The 9708-nt window shown below is 44.4% G+C and overlaps 1 protein-coding gene across 12 annotated transcripts in view; it reads right to left on the bottom strand.

Moving 5' to 3' along the window:
* BCAS3 (BCAS3 microtubule associated cell migration factor) overlaps nucleotides 1–9708 on the bottom strand; it is a 357486-nt gene that overhangs the window by 114402 nt on the left and 233376 nt on the right. The window lies entirely within an intron of this gene.

A 9708-nucleotide genomic window follows, 5' to 3' on the forward strand; every position in this document is an offset into this window, starting at 1 on the left:
GAGCTGAAATAGCACAGTGATCACTGAGATGCTATCTGCCTCAAGCAGTTCAGTGGTACTGTCAATAATATGAGCAGGAAGGTACAAGATGAGCAACAACCTAATTCCTACATCAAAATTTTATAAACTCCCTGAGCCGGTAAACACTAGGGATGTGGGCGAACACAGGACGGCCAAGAAACCACCCAGAAAAGATGACCTTTGGTCTGGAATCTCTCCCAAAAGCTTTGAACCTTTAGCTTAATTTACCTTTGGAAGGCAAGGCAGTGCAGAGGCAATGCGAAAGCAGGAGGAATGGCAAGGCCTCCCCAACCGAATGCTCGTAACCTGCTTCCCAGCCTTGCACAAAGGTGACAAACCCACATCTCGAAGCCTGACAATAAACCGCACCAAGGTTTTTGGTATAAACACTTCCAAATCCCATCCGCAGCCATGTTGTTTCTCGAGAGGAGTTGCTGCTTCTCCTCCAGCAGGGGTGCCCTGCTTGGAAGCAGGGCTGCCATGTGCCAGGGCCCCAACACTGTGAGCAGAGACAGCAGCCCCATTTCCTTCTCTGCTGCCCTGTGCTCGTGAGTAAGAGCTGCTCACAGTGAGTAATGGTGAGAGAAACAGGGCCAAGGTGAAGAGTTATTTATAATACAGTAGCCAATGAGTAAGTGCTTAGCTATGAATTTACTGCTCTGGCTACAATTTCATGAGAAAATGAACAGAGCCAGCTTTTGGTATTCCAGTTTTAAAAGCTATACACCCACTAAAAACTAGTAAAAATAATTTGGGAAGGATTGGGGGAGCTATTTATAGAAGCAGCTAGGACAGAAATCATGTGCATCTCAGCTAAATGCAATATAATCATGGATGCTTTAGTTTCTTAGTCCTCAGAATTGCTAGGGAAGTTGGTGAAACTCTGAGACTGATTGTCTTAAACCAGTATCAGATGCTCCCCCATCTTTATGCAATAATTATCCACTGCAGAGAGCCAAAAGACGGAGCTCGCTGGAAATGAAGCAAAGAATTAGACCGTCATCTGTTCAGCAGTCCTGGGTTTGGAGGTCAGAATATCCATCTACTTTTTAATATGAAGTGACTGTACTAGCTGTCTTACAGACCAAGTTTCTGTCAGGTGTACCCCGGATTTGCAGAAGATCCACAGCATGTATAGAATAATTTAAAATTGTTTCTATCTGCCCAGATGGAGGCAAAGGTTATTTCTAGAAACCCATTACTTTCACCCAAAGTAGTAATAATATATTTGGGCATGTAAATGGGTAATAATATATTTGGGCATATAAAAAATCTGACCAGAAGAACAACAGGACAACATGATCAAGTTCACCCCCTCTGAATTTCCCACTCAGAAACGATCATTTCCCAGCTCGCCCTGCAGAATAACTGGCCTTTCTCCAGCCCCCACATTACAGGTCATGACTTACTGGTGCAACTCTGGCTTCTGCTGAGGACCTGCGTATTGACTGGAGCTTGGATGGCATGACACAGCAAGAGACTCTGGCTCGCCATTGTGTATTTGAAGGCTTGTTATAGAAAATGACTATTTCTACTTCAGCCGGCCTTTTACCCCGCAAGGACAAATGGCTCAGAATCATTTGTGATAGAAGCGGACACTTGGAAAATAAGACATAATTCTACAGGACCGCAATTTATTTCTGAATTGTCAAAACAGAAAGGATGATTTCTTATGAAATTTTTAAAACCAACTGCTAGTTTTACTGTGTACTGTGCTTCCAGTTTGGAGAGTCCAAGGGGTATATTTTCACCTTGACGTACGAAGAGCTGTATGCGAAACTATGCTCTTCAATTTTTCTTCGGGGACTTGCTGTTAGCCACATTATTTCAGTGCTGCTGAGCTCCTCGCAGCTGGCCTAACTTCCCCCGATAGACAATCGGAGGCACCCAGCTCAGGGAGAGCATCTGAAAGCCTAATTAGGCACTCCTGCAAAGCCTGAGTACCCGTGCACTGCGACGTGCCTTCTGATTTTAGAAAGCTGTCTTTCCCCCCTCCTTATCTAAAGAAAAGTTAAGAGCAATTCAGAGTCAGAAAGAAGGAATACAAAGTCAGGACAGTCTTACTTGCCCGGGTCTCACGAGCCTGAAGTTAAATACCTGCCTTCGCACAACATTTCCCTTCTATTATTAGTTAAATATTGTGGCAGTGCGCAACCAGAGCACGAAGAATAAAACTACAACAATTTGAGATGAGTGTAACTTTTACAAGAGTCAGGTATCCCTTACAACCCAGACAGTCAATAACCCGGCACAAATTAACTCTGGCAAATAATAGCTGTGCTGACCCTAAATTCATGAGGCAATAAAACCTACCAACAGCCCGTTGCTTTTAAATACTCAGGCACTTCTCAAAGACAATATAGTTTTTGTTTGTGAGCAAGAAGACCATTAATTAGGAAAGCTTTTAAAAAAGTTTTTAGTGTCATTAGCAAATGCTAATAGCAAAATAAATTGACTTACAACATCTGACACCAAGTTCGGAAGAAGAAAGACATAAAAAACCCCAAAGCTGTCTAACCAGTACGTGTCCCGAGGACTGCACCCCACAGGCCCACTTCCCCGCAGACCTCCATAACCACAAGAACAAAATTAAATTTCCTCCCTTTCTTATTTCATTTTGTGTTAGAGACGCATAGCTGTGAACGCAGATCTGTCGTACGGTGGAGTCGCAGCAATATAATTTGAACCAACTACGTTCATCTCTTCAGCTCCACAACAGGGAAAATCCGCTCGAAGCCACCAAGCAGCAATCCGCTCTTCCAAACCTGTTTTCTTTCTGAGACCTGGTTAACAACAGCAGAGCTCAGGTGAAGTTATTCCTCAAAAGCTGTCCTATGGTAGGCTCTATTCTGAATTCCTTTTTCTTTAAGGAAAACACATTTTCTGGTGATTTTGAGAGTCTTTGAAAGTGCAGCTTTTTAAAATCACACGCCATGAAGAAGTGGCTCAAAATATTTTACAGCTTCTGAAGGAAACTCTCTCTGCCCTTCCCCTGGAATGCCTGCTAAGAGACACCGCAATTAGCCTGGCAAAAAATCATTACGTACTAAGGAGTGCATGTAATGAAATTGTCAACCATCTACAGGATTATGAAATATTTATATTTCCCTCATATTAAAATAATTTAGTAAAAGTCACACAGCACAGCAAATCCATGGGCACGTTACTGAGAGGGAGTCAGGACAGGTTCAGCACAGAGCTCTCAAAACCAATGGCAACAAGAGCAGGCTGCAAGCAAGGTGTTTGTATGGCCATAAAACCATGCAGTGACAGAACAGCGTTTTCTGGTTTTTAGAAAGAAAGAAAATGCAAAATTTAAAATTTAAAAAGGAAGCTATACAGAAACTAAGATGAAATATTAATAACATATATCAAATTTGGGGAAACGAACTGAGACAATTAAAATGCACTTGTAACTGTAACTGCTCGGTAAATCAAATCCATGTTCTTGGGTAGACTGCCTAATTTAAGCGAAGATGTACTTTCCTCTTAGCATTTGCTTCAAGCTCTCCTTCTATGAGAAGTCAAGTAATTAACTTGCCAGGGGAAGAAATTTTCCTCTTCAATACCTTTACATTTGTGTAAAGCAAAATTACACAAAATGCTGATGTAAGCCCCAAAGGGAAAAGGCTTTGGCTGCGGAGCACGCACTCGCCTAGACCACCTTAAATCCGCCCCCGTGCCGCCGCCTGGCTCCAGAGCTGGATGCCCCCGTGCTGCAGCAGGGCCCAGCGCCTGCCTGCTGGGATGAAGTTTATTCACAGGAAATATGAAGAGAAAATTCACGCTCAGCTGCTTAATGAGAACTGACATTGCATCTCCAGAGAGAGAGAAACTTTGGATGTCAGGCAGGTTAGCATAGGGCAAGCAGACGGTCAATAAAATATTCAATAAAGTACTCTGATATGATAGATCTAATATTGTGGAAAAAGCCAGAAGTCCTTTTTTTTGATAAGAAAACAAGTTTAAAACGGTGGTTAAAATGGTCTATACAACATTAACCTCCTAAAACTTGAAGACAATTGCGACTGGTTTTTGAAAAGGTGGAAACAAATGAAAGGCTCACACAAGGCAAGATCTGCTTTTGCAGACATGTGGAGCAGGTAGTTTCGAACAAGTACACCTACTGTTTTTTATAAAATCTCCCTCAAACCATTTCGCAATTAATTAAAAATAAATAAATAAAAAAAATAAAGAGCCTGTACTGATTGCACTAAGCACAAGGAGCTGAGGGATCCCAGCCCGGCTCCACGGGCTGCGCACTCGGGACCGGGGCTGCTCCGCGGGCACTGGGGTCACCAGGGGCGGATCCCTCCTCTGCGACCCCATCGAACCTGCTGCTCCTTTTTTCAGGCAGGATTCCCTGTAGGCTTCCTCTCCGAGCAAGGTTTTCATGACAGTTCTTTCATGTCCTGCTTTGGTGACTTCTTAAACGTTCCCCCCACTGCAACAGATTGAAGTGCTTGGTAAGAAAACCCTGGAGGGATAAGGAAAGCAACAGGCCATATGCAGTGAATCCCTGCAATCATTCTAATGAAGCTAAATCTTTGAGTTTACATAAAAGGAAAATTAAATCAAGCACTGGAGTGGATTGGAAAGAAATACACCAGGAGATGGATAAAGTTAATCACGCTTAGTTGAGGCTGACGCTGACCTACTCGGGCTCGCCTTGGAGAGCCCTGGTGCTTGCTCCGAGTTTTATCCGCACGGGAGCACAGGTGTGTGCAGAGCTGCCTGCGCTGAAACCCTCTGCAGCACTGGAGGCTTGCAGACTGCAGGGAAAGCACCGCGTCAGCCCCACAGCATCACTACTCAACATCACGACGGAAAGGTGAGAAAGGAGAACTGTGAACACAGCTCGGGGCTCCTGAAGCCTGGCCCTGGCCTTTAACCAGGTCGTAGCGTGTTAGATTAATACCTGAGGGATGAAATCCCTCACCTCGCTACAATAACAAAGGCAGAACTTCACTGTCACATTGCCTCGTGCCACTCTTTCGGAGGCCAGGTGGGACCCAAGCGGGGTTCCACGGGGTCAGGAGCTCCTGGCCCCATGGCTGCATCTCGCCCAGCACCACAGCAGCCCCCGTTTCATTCAGCCATTCTCATGTGGCATCTGTTACAATTTTTGTCTCCTAAAATATAACTGTGTGCTCTACCAAACCATACGCGGTGTTTTGACACGAACCCACAGCAACGTCTCAGAGGACGGGGAGAACTACGGGCCCTCGGACAAGCGGGTGGCATGCAGCAGCGCTCCCACGAGGGCCGAACAGCTGGCGCTCGCCGGCTGCCGCGGCTTTTGGAGGACACATCCAGTCCACGAGCCACAGGTTGGCTGTCTTAGTTCTAGCTGACATTCATTATTTAAAGGCCTGAGTTGTACTTTTTAAAATGTTTACTTCCATACAGTGCTGAAGCAAATTTAGCCCTTTAACTCCTTCTGCTTTAACTGGTACCAGCTACACAGTCTCCTGATGAAGGAGCAAAAGATTAGGATATGAATCTGTCAAGTTTGGAATATTTTTTTCTCTATAGCTCTGTTAAATGACTGAAGACAATAATGCTTCAGTATTTTCTGAGAATAGCTCATTTGTTCTTTATTTCAGTGCTACAGAAAAGATTATTTGCAACTATTCACTTCCTTACAAAATATTCAGATTCTTCAATGAAAAGAGTTTCCCACATTGTGTAGCCACCCACACAGCTACATTTGAAAGTGAATGAAAAGCTGTGCTTGATGATGCAGAATATGTTAACCTCTTACAGTTCCCCAGCCCTGGTGAGACACTTTTCTTCTCCATCGGCACACAGAGAAGTGTTGAACACAAGCTAGATTTTGTTGACTGAGTACAAATAAAGACAACAAAAGCGTCAGATGAGTTTGACTGAAGCTATTTCTGAAGACTGTAATCTGTGTCTAAAGTTGTTTCATTTCTGACCAACTGAAAAAAAAATTAAGCTGGCTACGAATTAATTATAATGTACAAGAGATCATAATCAGCAATGGGATATGAAACATTTTCCCTTGTACTTTAAGCTACTGGTGTCAGCTTTGACCAGTTCAAACGTAATCAGCAGTCCTCGCTGCTTCATGAGCAGTTAGTGGTCTGTGGGAAGCAGCCTGGTGGTTTAAGTCCACTCCCTCATCATACGTACCAGCACCGTCATAATTAGCACTCACAATACCCGTCTCGATGCAGACCAGGGATACCGGCTGGCAGACACGAAGCTCAGTGGGCATGAACCAAATCACTGAATGAACACTGCTTCCAATCTATGTCTTTCAGTACAGCACTAGCAAACTTAAAACTCAGCGATGTATTTTGAAGGGAGGGGCCCAGCCCACATTTGCTGTTGACCTCGGGGTGAGCAGTGCCTGAGAAATGAACAGCAAAACCTCCTTCTCGTTAACTCATATTTAAACGCCTTTAAACCTGAAATACAATTCCGACCTTGTCCTCTCTTGAATGAGCACGGTTTCTCCATTAGTGTGAACCTGCCCACAGCGTTGGCTCCTGCAGATTCCTGAACATCCAGAGCCCCACCACGTGCCTGCCGGGCAGCTGGCAGCAGGCAAGGAGCCCGGTGGCTCCCCTGCAAGCAGGGTACAATTATGGGCAGCACGGCGCTCGCCCCAGGGGAACACACCAAACTGCCCCACGTGCAGCTTGACTAAAGCACTGCAACTGCACCGTCGCCTTGCAAGTCCTTCCTAAGCACGAGGCACAGCTCGGTCGTCAGCTCTTTAAAACTCCAGCACCTCTTCCCTGTTTTCCTCGTTTCACACATCTCTGCAATGCGAATCCCAACGAGGCGTGCGAGGCTCAGGCCAACATACCACTTCTCCCTTCCCGTCATTCCGTGTCTCTGCGAAATCTGATTCTTCCACCTCTCCCTCCCCTTCGGCCCCTGAGATGCAGCAGCCGCGTTAGCACAGCCCCATGCTCCCGCCAGCGCTCACATCCGCACTGCGGCCGCGTTGCGACTCGGCTCCTTTAAGAGGTCACCAAAAGAGACGTTCGTACATTGAAGAATCGGGGAAAAAAAGCAGAAAGAAAGAGTTGCTCTTCTTTGAGAGCTGGCTGGAATGGAGAGCTATCTTCATAAATAGACAGGAAACAGAAAAGACTAATGTTGGGCAGATGACAGATCCCTGAATTCAGTTAACTGGCCTTCAAGATATGAACTGTTCTATTAAACATAGAGGCATTATGTTGGTCATCCACTTTAAGCCCAAGAGTGATTAAAATGCTGGCAGAAAATAAAAACTGGCTATTGAAGAGCTTGCCCTGAGGTCCTAATTTCAAATCAAATTTTACAGCGCCGCACAGGAACAATGGCAGCCCAGTACTCCAAGTCTTCTTTTTGTCACTTTGTACAAAGAAACCCCCTCAAACTCTCTCAAAGAACAATGGCCCCTCTAGATTCACAACTACGCCAAGAATGGGCTCAAACCATACAAAAACACATTTTAAAAATACATTTTACACTGCCCTTGACATTTGAGATAAATAGAAGCCAATGCATTGAAATTCCAAGTATTTTTTATATCCTTTCACAATGTGAATTTTTTATTTTCCCCAGTCTACTTGATCTTTGACATTCTGGCCTCTGCTAAAGAAGGACACAGCACAGCAGTCAAAGAAATTAATTATGCAGATAATTGCATTTTATTAAAATGATTACTGTAGCAGAGAGCTCAACAAATGACAGCTACACGAACCTGGCCCCCAGAAGAAATCATGAGGACACAGTTCATTTTTAATTGAAAAACTTCTCAGCTATTAACATTTAATTATCTGTTACTGATATATGGCACTAGTTTAATTAGCATTTTTCTATACGTCAGGTTTGCCTTTCGGTAAAAACACTTCCAAAAAGTTCTGCTGAGCTGCCTCCGACTCCCTGTTTCTCCAGTATGAGTTTATTTGAATTTGGCAGCCTGGATACAGACAGTTGTTTCCTAGTGAACAGCACACAAGACCATATGTTTCAACATTTAAGCAATTTAGAATCAGAGGTATAATTCTGAGTGTCCTTAGCAGAAATTGTATGTTAAATACCCAAAGGATCTGAGCTGTACAAGAGATACAGCCTTTTTTAGCACTTTTCCCATAGCAACAAAACCACTCTACGCTACTTATATCATATACTCGAACCACAAGCACGCTGAGAGCGTTGGTGAGCCGACTGAAGTCTGCAGCCAGCCGTTTCAAGGGCTGCTGTGTTTTTAACTGCGAGGGACGAAGGCGGATATCATTCCCCCTTTCTCCTCCCCACACCTCTCTCCCTGCAGGCAGGACTCAGCCAGAACTGCCTCTGAAGCACACCTATGGTCAGGACTCGCACCTGGTTTCTTGGTGTGCAGACATCTGTTTTGTAAGAAGACACTCACCAACAGCTTCTGTTGCCAACTAAAAGCAAGACCAAGCATGCCACTTGTGTTGCTCTCTCCATTTCTGGGATGATTAACATCACCAGCGTCATGGGTTCAAGCCAAGCTGCAGCCAAGGTATGTCCTCCAAGGGCACTGGCATGGCACGTCACGCCCTCGTGCTGGTGCGTCCGCTCTGTTTTTCCTGGCATAAGGTCAGACAACCACCAAACTACACGAGAACATTTTAAAGGCAGGTTCAAAGAGAAAAGGAAAACCCCAAACGCTGAGAGAAGAAGAAACGCAAGTCCCTAGCTACATCCCTGAATCTTAGTAAGTTTTATCTTCACTGTTTAAATCACAATATCTGCAATAAAATCAGAATGAAAATGATCTGAAACTGAAATTTAGTGATATTTCTTTCTTAGGATAGGCACATAACAAGAAATCCAGCAGTTTATCAAATACTCACAAGCATTACGTATCAGTGAAATGTTGTTTTTACATTCTTCTAGAGAGAAGAACATCCAAGTATTTGGGGCTTCCAAATCAAGTCCCGCTTGGCCTCCTTACCTGATTGTTCCACTTCTCCTGAATGGGACCTGAACAGAGCAAAACGCCTACTTGACACGGGAGAAGCCTTCTGCAAAAAGTGCTTAAAGCTCTATAGAGACACCTACAAGTTTAAGGAAATCACTTAACAAATCAGAGAATCCTCAGCACACACAGAAGTGCGCACCTATATTTAATCACTGCACATTTCTGCACTCTGTCACCTGCACAGAAGCCTTGCCAAGACAAACTGCGAGAGAAGCAGCACGCTTCAGCAACACCAGGAAGCCCACATAGAAGCCACTTTTCAAAGTTTGCTTGTTCAAGATGAAATATGCAATGCTTACCAGCAGCTTCAATATAAACACGCTCATCTCCCCTCATTTTAAGACAAATTCAAAAAATCCAGAGCAAGTTACAGGGAGAACTTAACAGTTTGCATTCACAGCACAGGCACAACAGGCTTGTTCATGAAAGCAGTGGACCTAACTGTGATCTCCGTGAAGTCCTAGTTACTTTTCTAGAAACCGAACACGTGGCAGCAGTTCCTGTTCATAAGCAGATGGACTTGAGACTCACTTGCCACTTTCACACCTGCACTGCACCAGACAGAAGATGCTCTAACATGATGGGTGCCACAGGCATCTGCAGACCCCTTCTCTTTTACCACATTTCTGGCCATTCTGTCCTCTAAGACAGTCACTTACTATTCAATTGTTCACACCATCACTTTACAGAAATTGAAACAGCAAATAGTTGTG

Source organism: Anser cygnoides, chromosome 18 (assembly GCF_040182565.1).
Source record: "Anser cygnoides isolate HZ-2024a breed goose chromosome 18, Taihu_goose_T2T_genome, whole genome shotgun sequence".
NCBI lineage: Eukaryota > Metazoa > Chordata > Aves > Anseriformes > Anatidae > Anser > Anser cygnoides.